Source organism: Ailuropoda melanoleuca, chromosome 4 (genome assembly GCF_002007445.2).
Source record: "Ailuropoda melanoleuca isolate Jingjing chromosome 4, ASM200744v2, whole genome shotgun sequence".
Classification (NCBI taxonomy): Eukaryota; Metazoa; Chordata; class Mammalia; order Carnivora; family Ursidae; genus Ailuropoda; species Ailuropoda melanoleuca.
Genome location: NC_048221.1, coordinates 101,919,845 through 101,938,635, shown reverse-complemented (window position 1 = coordinate 101,938,635; position 18,791 = coordinate 101,919,845). Strand labels below are relative to the sequence as shown.

Genomic DNA, 18,791 nt, shown 5'->3' with positions numbered 1-18,791 from the left:
CTGTTTAAGTTCTCACTGTGTTTATCCAGTCTTCTCCCTACTTTGATGAGAATCTTTATGACCAGTACCTTGAATTATTTATCAGGTAGATTACTTATCTCCATTTTATTGAGATCTTTTCTGAGGTTTTATCTTGTTCCTTTGTTTGGAACATATTCCTCTGTTTCCTCATTTTGCTTAACTCTGTGTTTGTTTTTCTTTGTATTAGGCTAAAGAGCTACCTCTGTCAGTCTTGAAGAAATGGATTTGTGTATGTGATGAAACTTATTGCTCAACTTTGCCTTAGTTCTTAGTTGTCTCTCAATCTTTATGGTTGTCCAAGCAGCTCTATTTGTTGTTGATAGGTCCCTGTTGTTGAGGATATGACAAGTTCTGTCAGTGTTCCAAGGTGAGGGATTTCATTTAGTACCTAGTTTCAAGCTAATTGGAAGCCAGGTCCTCAGGCAGCAGCTTTTAAAGTATGCAACTCTATATAGTCCTGTGGAGATGCAGTCATAAACCTGCTGACCTCCAGATGAGATCTGAAGGTTTCCCATGGGTAACAGTTTCAGGGGGCTCCAGAAGGGTGTATAAGCTCCTTTCTAGGAGGTATTGTTGAGCTATGGTGAAGCCAGGGGAGAGCACAAGGATAGTGTTCTCTGCCTTTGCTCCTTGGGAGCTGCTCCACAGCCTCTAGGTGTGTGGCCAAGTCTAAAGCCCGTCCCTCTGTTGAAGCTGCTGGACAAATAACTAGGCCTTTTTCATAGGAAGACTGGGGGTGTGTTTCAGTCTTCTGTTTGAACAGTGCCCTGTGGGTAGTAACCTACTAGGAACTGTCTTTCTCATTGTCACAATCCTGTGGAGCCCAGGAACTCAAGCCCCCGTGGCGGTCTGGGCCAGGTGATCAAGTATCATCACTTCTGTGAACTGCACATGCCTGTCAGCATTAGCAATGTAGCTGGAGAGCAAAGGTGGCAGGGCACACCTGCTGGCTTTAGGAAGGCAACAAGAACATGCCTTGATTGTGTGTGTCTGCTGGATTTAGTGATGAAGTTGCAGAGTGCAGGAAGCACTGCCAACTTTAGCAAGGGAGCAGGAGAATAGCTTGGCCATGCATGCCTTCAGCCTTCAATGGGGCAGCAGAGAAGTGCCTACTTTGCAGTACACCCAACAGTTGAAGCTAGGCAGCAATGGAATGCTGTGACTTCTTGTACTCTTTTGCCCCAACAAGGCAGTACAGGTGTGATGCAATGGCACAGACCACCAGCTTCAGCAAGGCAGCAGGAAAATGCCATGACTGCTTGCCTCTGCCAGCCTTAGCAAAGGAGTAGAAGAGTGCCATGTACATGTGTGCCAATGTGCCCTAGCAGGATAGAGGGGGAGTACAAAAATGATGATTTTGGTACCTCCATCTCCAGAGAATGACTCAGTTGTTCCCTGTCCCTTCAGCAGATGCTTTAAGATTATCAGATTCATCTTTTTCACATATAGTCTAGGTGCTTTTCAAACTGCTGCTTTTGCACTGGGTCCTGGGGTGGGTGAGACTGTTCACAGGTTCTTTGAAAGGACTCAGTTCCTCATAGCCCTTTGGGGATCATGGTCAGTCCTATTGGTTTTCTAAGGCACTGGGGACTCATTTCTGTGGTACATGTCCCAAGGGCTGGGGTGCCTTATATGGGGCACAAATGCCTCTCTTGGGAGGATATATGGACTTGTGAGATCCTTCCTTATTTTGGTCATCATGCCAGGAGTATGAATTTTCTCCAGATGATGTCTCTGGTTCTCCTGCCTATCCTATCCTTTCATTCTTTGTTGTGGAGGAATAATTCAGCTAGTTTTCAATTCTTTTTCACAAGGAATTGTTCCATATATAGCTATATGTTTGATGTGTCTGTGGGAAGGTGGTGAGTTCAGGGTCTTCCTACGCTGTCATCTTGGAATGCCCTACCTTTATGTTTACTTTTTTCTACTCTTTTTCTTCAGTCACACTCATAAAGGATTAATTTATATTACTGTTGTTGTTGTTGTTGTTGTTTTTCCAGAAAAGTCACATCGAATATATATATCTTTTCTACTTAAAAAAACCTTTTTATTAATTTCATCTTTTGATTATTCCTCCTATATTTTTTATTTCATTATATTCTCTTTTTACTTGCATTAGGTTTGTTCCAAGTTCCTACACTTTCAGTATTTCCTCTGTGATAAAGGCATTTAAATTTATAAATGTATCTTAAGTTCAGCTTCTGCAGTTTTGCATAGATTTTATGTTAATGTGTTTGTGCTGCTTTCTAGTTAATTTGCCATTTTAGTTTTCCTAATTTAAATTTCAGTTATCTTAAATATTTTTGCAAATATTTATTTACAAATAAATATCTTTTGATAAGTTTTCAAAATTTACTTTACCTTTGTTGTAGTCTGAAACTCACTGTTCTTTTTTATATAAATTATATTGCTTTTTTGTTGATATTGCATAGACATGCAAAAACACACTTATTCCCTGAAGTGTTAGAATTTGTTTGTATTTTTACTGACTTGAGTTTTTAAAATTAATTGTATTATTTTAATCCTTGAAACACAATTACTTTTCTGGAGCAGATTTTAAAAACAAATGTATTAAAATGCTGCTATAATCCTATTTTAATCAAGTCAACATTACGTTTTAAGAGGTTTTACTTTATATGTTATATGCTCTGAGTGAGCATATATCTTTTCTGTTTTCCTTTTTCTTTGATTATAGCCTGTATAGAGTAGCACCTCATTTTGTATATTGATTTTGTGCCCAAAACTATGTTGAATCATTGTAGTTTATCTGTAGATTCAGTTGGATTTTCTACTTAATTGAATATATCATTTGCAAATAATGGCAGCATTTTGGCTCTTCTCTTTTATTCCTACAATTTTATTTATTTTCCTTCTCTAAATTTATTTCCTAGTTCTCCAGTTGTATGGTATGTATCCATTATTTTCCATTTCTCTATCCTTTTTTAAAAGATTTATTTACTTATTTGAGAGAGAGAGCAAGCAGTGGGGAGGGACATAGGGAAAGGAAGAGAGAGAATCTCAAGCAGAATCTCTGCTGAGCATGGAGCGTGAGGTGGGGCTCAATCTCACAACTCTATCATGACCTGAGCCAAAATCAAGAGTCGGATGCTTAGCTGACTGAACCACCCAGTGCCCCATCCATTCCTCTATCTTAAAGCGATTGGATTTATAGTTTTTTAACCACTTAGTATTTTGCTTGAGACTTCTGTTAGTCACCCTTCAGCTGGTCTAATCTGCTGTTTAACTAGCTAAGTATTTCTAGTACCAAAGAGGATATTCTCTTCTCATTTATTTCTCACTCATATTTTATTTTCTCTTCATATATCTATTTTTGATTGTGGTTTAGCCAACATATATGAAAAAATAATTTGAACAAATATTTGACTCTTAGATGATCTTACCTTCCTTTTCTTTACTAGGTGCCAGAGGACCTACATAATGAAAGATCATTTTAGTCCTAGTTGAAGTCTTGAAATTTTTCTTGGTTATGCAAATGATATGAAATTGGTCAGAAAGTCATGTAATAGTTGGCCTTCTTCCAATTCCTTTCAATTTCTGAACAACTCTTTGGGGTCTGAACCCAAAGAATGATCTTTCCAGATTCCCACAGTTGTCAGGCCCTATACTCTGGATTTTTGTCCCTCAAGTTCCAGTTGGCTATCAAAAACACAAATAAAGCTTCTCTGCTTCATTTCTTTGTTGTCAGCCTCAAGGAAAGGTAGCTTCATGTGCTGGCATACTGCTGAAATCTAGGTATCTCCTGGATATTATCTCAGTAATTTATCACTATTGTATTAAATATGTCAGAAGATTTTAAAAATAATATTTTATTACAGTTTTTTTTTTCAGTTGTCTTCAGGTGGAAAGAATACATCTTATTGTTAGTATGATGATTTTTACTAATCATGATATTACTTATTATTACCATTACTGCCACCATTACCACCATCATTATAACCATTTTCTTCTTATCATCTCTCTCCTCCAGTAGTTTTAATTTTCTGGGAGCACATGATCTAAGTGTTCATCTTTTTTTTTTTTTTTTTCCTGACAAAATCCCTTTGAGTACATTGTTACTGCCCATTATGCGTTTATGGATGACAGAGTTCTAATGGCTCTAGTTCCTATATCAGAGGCAATCCTGAGAGTGAGATAAGAGCTTTGGACTCTGCTATTGTCAGAAACTACATTATCACTCGCAAGTGGTCAGTCCATTGTCAAAGTTACAGAAAGAACTCTCTTAAGACACTAAGCAACAAAGAGCCTGAAAGATTTTGAATTTTTGCCCATCACCGTGAAAGCAAAATTAACGTATTCTTGGAAGACTACAACCTGAAAAAATACCATGATTAACAAACAGGGAGAAACCTATATAAAAATAATTTTACATTTTATGTACATATATAATATTGTTTTATTTATAAGACTTCAGTGCAGAGATACCCTCTTCTTTCAGTTTTGTCTTTTCTGCTACTGAATGGCTACTTCTCATTGATGATAGCAGGATATCTTGTCCCCATTGGTTATTCCATATTGAAGAAAAGTGTTATATGCTCTTCACTTTCGCTCAAAATCATTGTCTGAATATATTTCTCTGTTGATATTTCCCTGAAATCTTTCTTTGGATTAATCACATTAGTAATCCTAACTTCCACCTGTTGTAGAGTGCTTGCAGAATTAACTACCATCAGAAATTGGTGCAACTTTTCCTTACAAACACATCGTGTTCCATGCAAAAGAAGCATCTTGGAAGGGTACGATCCACTGAAAATGAACAATGCATTATTCTTTTTATTAATTATTAATGCAGTTTTGCTTACAAGATACTTTGGGTTATGTTCCATAATGACTAAAATTCCTGACACTTATTAGCTCTGTAATTCAGGCAAGTTACTTAACTACTTTGGGCTTCATTTTCCTGGTCTGTAAACTAGGGATAATAACTGTACCTATCTCATAAGATAATTATGAAAGTTAAATGAGTTAAATACATCTGAATATTTAGTAGAGCAACCCTCAATCAGTAATTGCTATTACCTAAGTGTTGGTATTAGAGATTAGATAATAAATAGCTTATGAAGAAGTAATTCCATTTTTTTTTTCCACAATGGAACCTGCTTATCTTAAAAGTTTGCCTCGGACTTGGAAACCTGAATATCTTCTTGACCCCATCCTGCCACCTACCTTGAAGTGAGTACCTGCTAGGCCAGAGAAAAATGGGCTCTTCTGAATCTTGGCTTTGAGCTTCCTCATCCACATCCGTCTAGTACTTCCCTTTTTTTCCTACCTTTTTGGCATGATTACACAGCAAATATTGTAAATGGTCGCTTTGTAACACCAGGAGATTGCCACTGACCAGCAAAACCAGGACCTCACTATTTTGATCTGCTTTACTTTGGTATTTTTCAGAGTACTTGCTGCCACCCAGTAGTGTGTTATAAAACCAACTTAGTGGATCACAGTCATCATTTAAAAAAAATAAATTTATAGATAGAATAAAGATGATAACATACACAAGTATAATTTTATTAAATATTAATTTCAGTGTATGTGTATAATTTTTTTCTATGTTACAGAGGGAAAAATTTAGGTGTGTGTGGCTTATGATCAAGAAATTGAAAAGCACTGCTTTCTTTCACTTCTGACTTAACCTAAAGAATAAATAAATTCACTTATTCATGAATAAAGAAAGAAATGAGAGAAGATACTTTCTCAGGGCTTAATTCTGGCTTTAGGGAAACTAGTTTCCAGGATTTTGAAAGGTGGCAGGCAGAAGAGGAGCTCAGGTAGTGACCATGAATTTGACCTCATTGATAATGCTTAAAGAAATAGAAGATTCTGAAGCTTATAAATATTTACTTAAATGGAGGTACTAAAAACGTATTTTATAAACTCTTTATAAAATAGCGGTGCAATGTCAATGGTTGCTGCACAGTAATAATTGTTTATCTCAGATCTAGCAAAGCCCTTTGACACATAAACACCAGCCATTCATTTAGGAACTTCTTGAGCTAACTATCCTGTCCTGTGATGTACTGTGTATTAACATAATATATGCTAATTTTGGCAAAATATATTGAGAATCTATACAGTACATACATTGATGGAGGAGGACTTTTCCAGTTAATCCATAGCCCACCAGAAAGCTTGCTAACTTGCTGGAAAGACTTGCTCAATCAAGAAAAAGTAATGGGATCGCTTCTCAGCCTTTTGGCTAAGATCAAGTGTAGAATCAAGAAAAAGTAATGGTAACTTAAAGAGAAAAGTATCATGCCAACCTCAAGTTTATAAAAGAGGAAAAGAGATGATCTGTTATAGGCATATATGTAATATTGACTTAAATAAAGTGAGGTATAAAAATATAAGAATGATAACACATCTAGAATAAATTTAATCTTCAATATGCAAAAATAGAAGAATGATATATCAGTTGCTTAATTGGAAAAGATACTGGCATAATTTCTTTTTATCTACATGTGTGCTCCATTTTATTTGTTACACTAGTTTTAGTTTATAAATTATGAAACTGATATAAAAATGTCAATATGTGCAAGTCAACATAAACTATAAATTGCAGATATTATTTCCAAATCCAAATTTGTTAACTCCAACTCCAATTCTTTTCTAGTCTACCTTAAAAAATTTTTTTAAAATATTGATCAGAGAAAAGAAATTGAAAATAAATCCACCTTTCAGAATAAATCTGTACATGTGTTAATGAGGCAAATGACAGTAACAGAAAAATTTCTTCCTTTTACCACAGAGATATTGCAAGCCAAAGAATGTTGCATCAAATAGTGGCTTTGATTGGCCCTACATCTGTAGGCCAAAGAGATTTGAACACTAACTTTAGAATTTTTATTGCTGATTCATTATTGGAAACTAACGTGTAGAAGGTGAACAATGAATGGGTGACTAAAAGAAAATAGGAAATGTGCCAATGAAGATAAGTTTTGAAAAAATAAACCTTAAAGCCTGATAATGATGTGAGCCTGAAAATAAATGGTAGGGTCATAACATGAAAGGCTCAAATATTGTAAATAATGTGAATCAGTGTTATATGCAATGGAGAGACTCTAGATCCTCTTTGGCCAGCAGAATTGGTTAAAAATCAATTTATGACNGTAGAAGGTGAACAATGAATGGGTGACTAAAAGAAAATAGGAAATGTGCCAATGAAGATAAGTTTTGAAAAAATAAACCTTAAAGCCTGACAATGATGTGAGCCCGAAAATAAATGGTAGGGTCATAACATGAAAGGCTCAAATATTGTAAATAATGTGAACCAGTGTTATATGCAATGGAGAGACTCTAGATCCTCTTTGGCCAGCAGAATTGGTTAAAAATCAATTTATGACAGAGAATTCTTTTTTATTTACATTCAATTAGCCAACTTATTTTTTTTTAAAGATTTTATTTATTTATTTGAAAGAGATAGAGACAGCCAGTGAGAGAGGGAACACAAGCAGNTTTTTATTTACATTCAATTAGCCAACTTATTTTTTTTTAAAGATTTTATTTATTTATTCGAAAGAGATAGAGACAGCCAGTGAGAGAGGGAACACAAGCAGGGGGAGTGGGAGAGGACGAAGCAGGCTCATAGCAAAAGAGCCTGATGTGGGGCTCGATCCCATAACACCGGGATCACGCCCTGAGCCGAAGACAGACGCTTAACCGCTGTGCCACCCAGGCGCCCCTCAATTAGCCAACTTATAGTACATCATTAGTTTCAGGTGTAGTGTTCACTAATTTATCAGTTTTGTATAACACCCAGTGCTCATCACATCACATGCCCTACTTAATGCCCATCACCCAACTACCCTATCCCCCCACCCACCTCCCTTGCAGCAACACTCAGTTTGTTTCCTATAGTTAAGAGTCTCCCATGGTTTTTCCTCTCTCTCTGATGACTTCCCATTCAGTTTTCCCTCCCTTCCCCTATGGTCCTCTGCCCTGTTCCTTACATTCCACATATGAGTGAAACCATATAACTGTCTTTCTCTGATTGACTTTTTTCGCTTAGCATAATACCCTCCAGTTCCATCCACATCAATGTAAATGGTAAGTATTCATCCTTTCTGATGGCTGAGTAATAGTCCATTGTGTGTGTGTGTGTGTGTGTGTGTGTATATGTATATATATATATATATATATATACCACATCTTCTTTATCCATTTTTCTGTGGATGGACATCTTGGCTCTTTCCATAGTTTGGCTATTGTGGACATTGCTGCTATGAACATTGGTGTGCACGTGCCCCTTCTTTTTACTACCTCTGTATCTTTGGGGTAGTTACCTAGTAGTGCAATTGCTGGGTCATAAGGTAGCTCTATTTTTAACTTTTTGAGGAATCTCCATACTATTTTCCAGAGTAGCTATACCAGCTTGCATTCTCACCAACACTGTAAGAGGGTTCCCCTTTCTCTGCATCCTTGCCAACATTTGTCGGTTTCCTGTCTTGTTAATTTTAGCCATTCTGACTGGTGTGAGGTGGTATCTCATTGTTTTGGTTTTTTTTTTAATTATGTTTATACATCATTAGTTTTTGATGTAACATTCAGTGACTCATTAGTTTCATAGAACAGCCAGTGCTCATCACAACACATGCCTTCCTTAATACCCATCATCCGGCTACCCCATCCCCCTACCCCCTCCCTTCTTTAACCCTCAGTTTGTTTCCCAGAGTCCAGAGTCACTCATAATTTGTCTCCCTCTCTGATTTCTTCCCATTCAGTTTTCCCTCCCTTCCCTTATGGTCCTCTGTGCTATTCCTTATGGTTCTGTTTTGTATTTCCCTGATACCAAGTGATGTGGAGCATTTATTCGTGTGTATGGCAAACATTTCAAAGCAAGTAAGAAAGTTAACATATATGTGAGAGAGACAAAGTTTAAAGGTCTACCATCCTCCTCAAAAGTGGATACATTTGGAGAAGGAAAAAAAATAATATTGATTCAGTGCTTGAGTGTATCAGACATACTCTATACATTATCTTGAATTTCATTACAGCCATGTCACATGGGAATTATTTATTCCTTTTCATATGTGAAAAAAGACCAAGCATCTCAGAGTTTAGATAAACCAGAAGATCTCTTAAGGCCACTAAGTGGCAGAATCAGGATTGAAACTAGTTTCACTTTTTATTTTCCTACTTGCCTCTCATATCCATCAACAGGTTACTTGCTATTTCCTGTAACTAGAATAATTAAATGACAATAGGACTTTTACAGTAGTTAATGGACATTGTTTTTATGTTGATCAAATGCATTTTTCCCAGTGTCACCAGCAAGATGCCTGTAAGCTCAGCCATAAAGTCAACTATTTATTGCAAGCATGGACAGACTTGTCTCTTGTATGCAATTTGAATTACAATGAAGGTAACAGATTTCTGCAGCCTGGGACTTATCATTTCTGGTCATTTATCAACAATAAGAAATTATTAGCAAATTGCTTTTTTTTTCTTTCTTTCTTCTTTTTTTTTTTTAACCGACTTGATCCATTTGACTTCTTCCATTTGCTTGAATTATAGGGAAAATAATTTAATACATGCTAATGAATTCTCAATTTACATAAATCATTCCCCTATGTGATTTATAATCCTGATTTAAATATATCTCAAAACAGCCACATACAAAGAAACTCTATTGTATGTGTGGGCATAATTCTAATAATCATACAATTTATAAGCTTAAAAAAGGGAAAAGATTAGGTGACCTCAAGCCACTCAAAAAGGAGCCTTTTTTCTTAATTTTCACCTCTTTATCAGTCTGTCAATTAGAGAAATTAAGTATATTCCTGTCTTGCAATACTTTTGCAATGCATTAATAGTGTTATATGAGTAATTAAATTCCTTTACAAAATTGGTTTTTTTTTACACTAAGAAAAGCATAAATAAATATGAATTCACTGATTTACTTATTCAAACCTTCTACAATGTGTTTTATGACAGCATGATAAATTCCAAACACTATTTTAAGGGCTGGAAGTAAGACTGCATAAGAACAAAAGAACTCTTAAAAAATTTACGATCTACGAAGAGGGAAGAGATAGGATAAACAAGCAAATAATTCATCAAATAATATTTTCTGTATTAAGGCAAAAAATCACAGCATGATAGAAAGACTTGGAGTAGATGGTTTTTTTGTTGTTGTTGTTTTAATGGTGTGATTAGAAAAGTTCTTTAAATATTTATTTTATTTTAGAGAGAGAGTGAGAGCGGGGGAGGGTCAGAGGAAGAGACTCTCAAGTAGACTCCCTGATGCGTGCAGAGCCCACTCTAAGGCTGCACATAGGGCTGGACGTGGGGCTCAATCTCACAATCCTGAGATCATGACCTGAGCCAGACCAAGAGCTGGCTGCTTACCCAGTTGAGTCACCCAGGCACTCTGAGAAAAGTTGTCTTTAAACCGGTGACACTTATCCTGAAACCTTAAAAACCAGGAAGAGTTAGTCCTTCATAGATGTGAGCAAGGAGCGTTCTCGAACAGAGAAGGTAAATACAAAGGAAATGAGGGAGGCTCAGCTCATCTCAGGGACACCAAGGCCAGTGCTACTGAGTGTAGACAAGGATCGCATCATTTCAGACTTTATAAACCATAGTAAGAAGTTTGGACATTATTTTGGATGTGATGGGAAGCCAAGGCAGGTATTAAACAAATGGAAGGTATAAACTGCTTAGTTTAAGCTCCACGAGAGCAAGAATCTTTGTCCATTTTGTTTACTGATGTTCCCAGGCCTCTCAATCATTGTCTGGTATGGAATATGGGCTCAATTAATATGTATTAAACTAAAAAAAATATGTAAAGATCTTTCTGCCAGGTTTAGGTAGAAGAAAAGTTAAGTCTTAATGTTTTCTGAATGAATGAATAAATGCATCATCTGAATCTTCCTGACAGTGATTCTTTATTAATAGTAATGGTAATCATGGTAAGAATCTTATAATTTCATTTGCTTTTGAAGGCTGTAGATTCTTGGGTTTTCTGTTTCGGATCCGAATTCCAAAAATCTAACAAAACAAACAACCTCTCATGACAAGAAGGTAGATATAATTCACTAGATTTTATTTCTATCTGTCTAATGACAAAAAAATGAATTAATTTGATCACTGCACTAATACTTGGTTACTTCAGAAAAGAAATATATTATGTAACAGGTAATTCATTTAAATTCATTAAAGTGACGAATTGTATAAGTGCCTCCAACTAGGAAAGCTGACTGTAGATAATCCTTTGTGGGAAGTAGTAATCATTGCATTTCCTATGGCACTGGGTTTGCTGAAGTCAATGCTTCTTTGTCCTCATCCTATCATGGAAAACAAATGGGCTATAGCTGATAAACATTGGTTTTGTTTTTTGTCCTTTTTTTTTCCAGCTGATAAAATTTGTATTTTCTTGCCAGTTGTTGCAAGCCACGGCATTAACCATTGTGAAGATGGGCAAAATGAGTGGATTCATAGAAGTACATTCACATAATCATAGATTGGCTATAACAGAGTTATTGTTCATTGACCAAGAGCGTACTCTTAGTCCCTGTATTGTGAGTAGTACTTTCTAAAGTTTTTAATATTCCGCCTCAGGCTTTCTTTACATATCTGCAATGGAAGATGCATTCCTCAGGCAGCCCCTGCTAATTGCATAAATGAGTAGTTAGTTTATTCAATATTGATTAGAAAGTGAACTCTTTATATCTTTACCAACGGTAGAATAAGAATGGCATAATAACTTATCTCAATTTGTTAAATAACCAAAGGAAAGAGGCAGTATCAGAAAGTATAGATAAAGTATTTTGGGTGTAGCAGTCCTAGAACTCAGTTATGGGTAATTCATTGTGTTACCCTCAAAGATTTCGTTTGCTCTGTTAGATCTCAGTTTCTCCATCTATAAAGAGGCCTGACCTTACTTAACATTAAGGTACTATTATAGTTGGGATCATTTAGTTTCAAGGGTCAGAGACATAGTCAAACTTGCTTTAATTACTAAGGGGAATTTGCTTGAAGGATAGGAGTTTCTCCCGAGTGACTAAATATAGGAAGTGAATTGTACCTCAATAAAGCTGAAAAAACAAAAGTAGGAGGTGAAATTTCACCTATAGCTCCTCTTCTATTTCCTCATATATGCATTTTGTCCATATGCACCTCACATTTCTTCTGTGCTTCTATCCACTATCTCTGATTCCAGTTCTACATGATCTTCCAGTTAAAGTGTCTATAAAGATACTTAGGGTCTTTGTATTCTAATTACAAATTGTCTGGAGTCAGATGTCTGGCATTGATGCAATCAGTTGCGACTTGGTCAGTCATCCAATGTTCTGGGACCATGTGAGCTGATACATACAGAACAGAACAAACTAATTGAGTAATAGGTTCACCACAGATCTTACAGCCTTGTGACAGTATGTATAAACTATTTTTCTTCTTATATTAATTTATACTTTGTATCAAGGAAAAATTCTGAAATAACCAGTTTTCTTAGGCAACAAAGTAGGAAGGATTTGGACTGAAGAACAGGAAGACAGTCTTGTGAGTAGGAATTCTCAGTGGAAATTATTTTTCCCTTCCACTGAGTGTATGGGTCAAGAAAAGCATGCTTCTTGGAAGAGGAATATATTCCTTGGGTTCTTAGTTTGTTTTTGTGTTTTTTTTTTTTAAATTTTTTTCTTCTGGAGTCTTCCTTAGTGTTTCCACTTTGACAAATTCTGGGATGTATCTCTTGTTCCTCATGCCTCGTACACTTCAGAAAGCATAAACTCAAGGTCTCCAAAGAAACTCCTAGGCTGAGAGCTGACTGTCTTTCACTTACCTCCAAGAGTTACTAATTTCACTAAATTTGGGAGCTCTGCTGTTTCCTTACTTGTCTAGTTGTTTAAGCTTGGAAGTTTGTTCAGGGTCTTCCATCTGTCATCCTCCTAGAAAAAGAATTTTAGGCTATGAATTTAACCTGAAATTGGAAACCATTTTATGTAATTTTTAAAAAGAATTTCATTCTCTCATATTAGCTTCATAGGAAGTACATGGAAATGTCATTTATTCTTTCTTTTGTTCTTGTAGCTACTATGAACTTCACATTGATTTAGGGTGTGAGATAAAAAGATCACTTAGTTTTTTAAGGGCCTTCAAAAAATAAGGTCAATTTCCTAATAACATGGAAAGGTCTATTTTCTTGCTTCTCTCCAGGGAAAAGCATGATTACACTGTAGTGTTGGTTTTTCCTTTGCTTATTATCAGAATAAAGAAGGAAGCATTCAGATGTGGTAAATGTGCTATTTCTACAGGTTTGGCACCTCTGTTTGCATCTACGTCTCCTCCTGCTTTTGTTTGTTTTAACAATGTCATTTTGGGTTCTGAAAACGTAACTAATGATATCTGTACATGCAATTTTCAGCCTCTAAACTGGCTAATGTTCAAACACTTTGTCAAATCTCTTAGTAATATTTGGATTAAAGTCATGAAAATGAAAAAGAAGGCAATGGTGAGAAAAATTTGCAGGCTGTAAAATCAGAACTAGCAAATGCTAATCAGCTGTATAAGTTAATTGGATTTTGAAAAGAACCAAAATGAGAATGTTGAAAGTGGATTAAGTTCAGACTTAATCAGGCTAATATTAATTCTGATCAATTTACCTAATAATTTAGCCCCTTTCTTCCTTGAAAAATGGAATCCCTGCTTATATCTGGAAGATCCTCAGAATGGTAGCATATGGTGCAGGCATCTGTAAGTTGCAGCAGTAATTGGAGCTGCCATTCTGTGTTTTGGGCAGAACCACTATTTCTGGAGCCATGACATAATGGTAAACATGGTGCAGAGGCTAAACGTGAAACACAAGAGCCCCTAAGCACAGGACCAACTCTCTGAAAACTGAAAACTAAGAATGTTTGAATGTGGTGTCCTTTCTACATCTTCTATCAGGTTTCCCAACCCTTGTTCTCACAGTAATTTCAGGAGCCCTTTAGCTCTGCAGGCCTTTCTCTCAGCCCGAGTCCATGCATAGCCAATCCTAGACACAGTTTCTTTAGACCTTCTCCCACCCTAACATCAAATCTTTCTCTCCTACATTCTATGATCTTGAAATTTTACACTGTGTGCTAAGTAACTGGATAACTGAAAAGCTTTAGTGTTTTTTAGATAATGAGGTCCTTTTCCATTAAAACTCTTGCATTATTTTTATTATTGTTTTTTCTCTGAGCATCAAATCAAAGAATATCATGAAAGGGTTGTATGGCTCATAGAAGCTACCAGATTTAATTACTGTGAACACTATGACTGAGTAATCATCAATTTATATTGACCAGATACAATCTGTGCATATAGTTGTAGCATTTCTCTTGATTTGAAACTAAGTCTACCTAATTATGTTCATTTAATTTTATACACAAATATATCATGCCGTCCATAAAAATATTTAAAATGTAAGAATTTTGTCACTTGAGAAAACACTTCAATGAAATAAAAAATGTATGTGATATTCAGCCTGAAATGGTACAACATATGTAGAGATCACCACTTACCTGTGGGAAAGGATGTGAATAGAAGATAGAGACTGAAGCCCTAAAATGATTAAAAAAAAAAAAAAAACTAGTTGGGCACAAGTCTTCATACCTGAGTCTGACAGTAAAACACATTCAGGGTTAATACTCAGCATCATTCCTAATTAATCATTCCAGGGTTTCTCCCTGGCAAAGATTGCTTATTCTGTCTGTTAAATTTGGAAAGGTTATAATGAATAATTTCATCTGAAAATCCGAATTCAAATGGATATTGAAATCTGTTGAGATTTCTGGTGTCCCTTAATTTCTGGGCTTGTCATAATGCAAACTCAGAACAAGACCCATGAAATAATCTCATAAAAGTTGTATGTGGCTGCTTCTCCTGTGGAATATTACGCCCAGGCCCTCATTAGTATAATTCTTTTTGATTTAAATTATAAGATGTCTTGCCTTTGGACTGAGTGGTAGGTAGAGAGTAATCCTGCATTGAGAAAATACGGTAACTATTTACTATTTTAAATTTTTCTTAATTTTAGCCTACTTCAGAGTTATTCAATCAATAGCCAATTTATTAAGCTCTGAGTTAGTGCCAATGCGTGAAAAATAATCTAAAACTAGTAATATGCAGTATAGAATAGTCAATCATTTAGAATTAAATGGCTTACTTCTCACTGTAACTGTTAGAGGAAGTCAAAGAAGAAAAATACTGAAAGCTAGAAAGGATTCAGGAGGTGGGATTGTAATTGGCCACAATTTAAGTGTTCTGAAAGTGAGAAAAGATACTTCAGCTAAGAGAGCTGTTTCTCAACAGAATAGAATGGGATATGATTACAACTGGAAAGCTTACAAAAATCTGAAGTTGCAAAGCTCCCATTATGTTTTGAGGTCTCTGGTCAAAGGTATTATTTCGTGGTGGTCAAGAGCACAGGTCAAAATTTGCATATAAGTTATAGCTCTACCAATTTATAGTTTTGTGAACTGGGGATTTGCTTGATTTCCTGTTCCCAAAGCACCGAGTCTGGAAATTGAAGAAAATAATAGTATTTATCACAAAGAAGGCCGAAAAGAAATAAAGAGATTATCTAACAAAAACAAAACAACAAAAATAAAAACAAACAAAAGATTTGCACTGTGCCTGGTATGTAGTAGGCCTGTTATTCCATTACTTTTGTTCCAAGAGTTTGCTGATGGTCTTAATTATAGGTGGAGAAGACATGTACCTGTATTGTATCTATTCTGACATCACAAATTCTACCATTAAAAATGTATTCCCATGCATTATGCCTACATCGCTCTTTATAATGCTTATAATGGCGAATACACCATTCCTATCCTTATATGTTTTATCTATTCATTTATTGATCAAATAGTTTCAGTCCCTTCCACTTTTCATTCTACATTTTACATGGTTAGTGAGTTGAACCATAAAGTAACTGTGCTGCACTTAGGGGACATGTTTAGTAGCATTACTTGAGAAGTTTAATTGCATCTATATTTTAGCCACATATAATGCATTTGTGTGTTTTTTGAAGACAAAAAAATTCTCCAATGTAGATGTTACTTAGCAATATGCTTTTCATTGATCTCCTGAACAGATCCCTTCCTCGCACCCATGGTTGTCCATAATTTTTTTTTTTTTAGGAACTTCATTAGTTGCTCAGGTCAGTTAACACCTGGGATCATCCTTAAGTATTCTGCCTTTTTTTTTTTTTTTTACTATATCCTATATCTGATATGTCAAAAAAAATCTAGTTGATTGTGCTTTCAATATAGCTACATGTCTGTTCATTTCCCTCTGTCTCCACTGCAGCCACCGTGGTCCTGGCCATCATAATCTCTCATCTGGATGATTACAGTAGCCTCATATCATGTTGCCCTGTTCCCATCCTTGACTTCCTATAGGCTTTTTCAACAGCAACAAAAAGGATTTATTTAAACACAGAATTACATAGATATTCTTTTTAAACTTTGCTAATGGCCCCTCTTTTTATTCAATAAAAACAGAAGTACCTTAAGGCCCTACTTGTTCTTGTCCTCCATTACTATGATTTCTCCGTTCCCTCACCAGGCTTTCATACTGTCCTTCAAACATAGTAATCATGTTCACACCTAACAGAAAGTTCTCAAGTTATTTTCCTTCACCTGGGCTGCTCTTTCCATAGATATTTGTATCTCATTTCTTCACCTTCTTCAAGCTAAATTCTCAGTCTTTAAATGAGGTGTACCTTTATCACCCCTCGCCACTTTATTCTGCGTATTGTGTCCATGTCACTTATGTAATTCAGCATCAGTGATACAAAACCTGCTGTACTTTTACTACTTTTACTTTTTCTCCTCATTAAACTTATTTTATAGAAATATATGTATACATATATGTTATATATATGTGTATATATATGCATGCATATACACACATATATAATTTTATTTGTTATCTTTTCCCTCCCATAGAGTAGGGGAAACATTTTGGAATAATTCCTTGCACATAATTAGTGTTCAAAAATATTTTGTGAGTGAATGAAAGAATGAATTGCAGTTATGATTATATGGTGATTGTTGCCAAGTATAAAATGCTCTGGGATTATATAATAGGAAAACCTTGCTAAGTCTGTCATGGCATGAAAGGCACACTAAAGAAAATAGTATTTGAGCAGAAGTCTGAAAGAGGAGTAGGAATTAGCTACACATGGGAGCCAAGTATATAAGAACAATGAAAACAGAAAAGCATGTTTCTTGGTCCTATGGCAGGAAGAAGCATAGCCTGTTTGAGGAATTTAAGGAAAGGCAAAATTGTGGGTGCTAATGGAGTGGAGAGTAACTGCTGATGTCACTGAAAATTTAACTGAGTACTTCCTGAAGGATTCTCCTATTCTGAGCAGGTGCTTTTATTTAGCATTCTCAATTAAAAGAAACTAGGAATCAGCCAACCATGCTGTTGTGGAGACTTTCAGTTAGTTTTTGTTACTAAACAGCTCTGTGCATTTATCCTGGTCTCTGAACCTGGGTTGCCTGCAGGGGGGCAGGTGGAGCATGAATAGCTTCTCTGAGACCATTTAGTGATTTCTATGAAACAAGAGAATGGTCTGGAAAAATGTAGGGTTTCTGGGAATAGAAAGAAATGAGTAGATGATAGATGTTTGGAAATAGAAACTGCAGGGTTCAGAGACTGCTTGGATTGTACCAATGGGTCTCGCTTATGGAATGTTGAGTGTTAGAGATTTCACTTCCATGTTTTCCTCATCTTCACTGGGAGATTCATCTGTTATTCTGTCCTCCTAGGATATTATGAGATATTATATTATAAAATAGAATTTATTCTGTCCTCCTACGAAATTATGAGATTTTATATTATAAAATAGAATTTAGGAATGTAGGCTTCGGGTGATCCCATCTGTGAGGGGTTCGTAGGGCGAGCCCTGGATCTCCCTCCCAACGAGACAGATGAGGATGGGCTTCCTCTCATGAGGTCAGGCATAGACCTGACTAAATTGGCAGCTGTTAACAGAAAAGACCAGTGGCACTTTCTAAACCAACCTGTGGTGAGCACTGTACAGGTTCTCAACCACTTTTCTACGGTTTTTAGGGAGAAACTGGCAGAACTTTCTCTTCACATCTAACAAATTGAAACGCCTCTCAGTATTTTAGTTGGAAAATTGCCATCTATCCCAGGCCTAGATGATATCACGTTTGAAGTATCTCCTGTAAGTGACACTGGTATCACAAATGAATCAATCACATTCTGAAACCACTTCAGAGCAATCACAGCAGAATGGTATATAAGACTCTGGACCATGGGAAAGTGAAGTAACATGAGAACATATCTTAATAGTAACCAAGGACCCAGGATATGCTAGATATCTCAAAATGGCTCAAGTGGGTATTCCAGTGATGGCAATAAGATTACAAAAAATGATATTGGAAGGATCCTTGCCTTCTTGGGGGTCAGAGACTTCAGTGCCTAATAGTAAAGGTGAAAAAAATACAAAAGAAAGTTGGGGTAGTGAATCTTCTTTTAGTGACTGAACTTAATATTGGTAACAGTTACATAAACGTGTGTAGGTTTTCATTTACATTCTATTAGAAAACCCGAACTTGAACTCTTAGAGAAACGTCTAATGGCTATATGTCCACCACAAGGTTCCTCTATGTTAAAAAAAAGGACAAAGCATTTATAACTAAAAAAAAAAAAAAAATGCAGGCTTTGGGAAAGCCAGATCCTAATACTGAATTTGCCACAGATCACCCTGATGAAGTTATTTCTCCTAAACCTCCATTTCCTTATAAGCAAAA

At 35.9% G+C, this 18,791-nt stretch overlaps 1 pseudogene; it reads left to right on the top strand.

The window, feature by feature from the left end:
- Positions 1–18,524, top strand: part of LOC100470684 — a 67,058-nt pseudogene extending 48,534 nt beyond the window's left edge.
- The last annotated feature ends 267 nt before the right edge of the window (positions 18,525–18,791 follow it).